The 1,083-nt window shown below is 34.0% G+C and overlaps 1 non-coding gene across 1 annotated transcript; it reads left to right on the top strand.

Moving 5' to 3' along the window:
* Nucleotides 1-254: 254 nt before the first annotated feature.
* Nucleotides 255-335, top strand: TRNAL-AAG (transfer RNA leucine (anticodon AAG)). Its single transcript has one exon. It is a non-coding gene; the product is annotated as a tRNA-Leu (tRNA).
* The last annotated feature ends 748 nt before the right edge of the window (nt 336-1,083 follow it).

A 1,083-nucleotide genomic window follows, 5' to 3' on the forward strand; every position in this document is an offset into this window, starting at 1 on the left:
AAAATTTCTTGTGGGATCCTAATAAGATTTAATAATTATGTTATCTTTTGATCCCTAAACCTTTATAAAGAATACAAATGGATTAATTTTTTTCCAAGCATCAAAGTTGAGATGGCCGAGTTGGTCTAAGGCGCCAGATTAAGGTTCTGGTCTGAAAGTGCATGTGTTCAAATCCAATTCTCAACAATTATCTTTTATACCCTAAACCTTTATAAAGAATAGATATTGATTAATTTTTTTTTTATGCTCTCAAAGTAGAGATGGCCGAGTTGGTCTAAGGCGCCAGATTAAGGTTCTGGTTCGAAAGGGCGTGGGTTCAAATCCCACTCTCAATAATTATCTTTTATACCCTAAACCTTTATTAAGAATACATATTGATTAATTTTTTTTTTTATGCTCTCAAAGTTGAGATGACCGAGTTGATCTAAGGCGCCAGATTAAGGTTCTGGTCCGAAAGTCCCACTCTCAACAATTATTTTTTATACCCTAAACCTTTATAAAGAAAACATATCGATTAATTTTTTTTCAAGCTTTCAAAGTTGAGATGGCCGAGTTGGTCTAAGGCCCTAGATTAAGGTTTTGGTAACCAAATCCCACTCTCAACATTTATTTTGAGAAATTTCTTTAGGGTCCTTATACGATGTTTAATATGTTGATCCCTAAAGAATATGCATGGATTAATTTTTTTTTTCAAGCATTAAAGTTGAGATGGTCGAGTGGTCTAAGGTGCTAGATTAAGGTTTTGGTCAAAAAGGGTGTGGGTTCAAATCCCACTCCCAACATTTACTTTGAGAATGTTTAATATTTTGATCCCTAAACTTTTATAAAGAATATGGATGAATTAAGATTTCTAAACAAGATTGCTCACAACTTTGATGAAGAAATTGGTTTGTATCGAGTTGCCCAACAAGGTGGAAAAATGACTTGAAAGTTGACCCTGACTCGATGAATTTGACTATAAAATTAGGAGCCTCCACCAAAAATGATTTCCTACCTACTTTGAGAGCCTATGACTCGATGAATTTGCCTATAAAATTAGGAGCTTCCACCAAAAATGATTTCCAATGATTTCCTAGAGCCTAT

This window comes from Cucurbita pepo, chromosome 20 (assembly GCF_057944985.1).
Source record: "Cucurbita pepo subsp. pepo isolate OVF chromosome 20, ASM5794498v1, whole genome shotgun sequence".
Taxonomy (NCBI): Eukaryota; Viridiplantae; Streptophyta; class Magnoliopsida; order Cucurbitales; family Cucurbitaceae; genus Cucurbita; species Cucurbita pepo.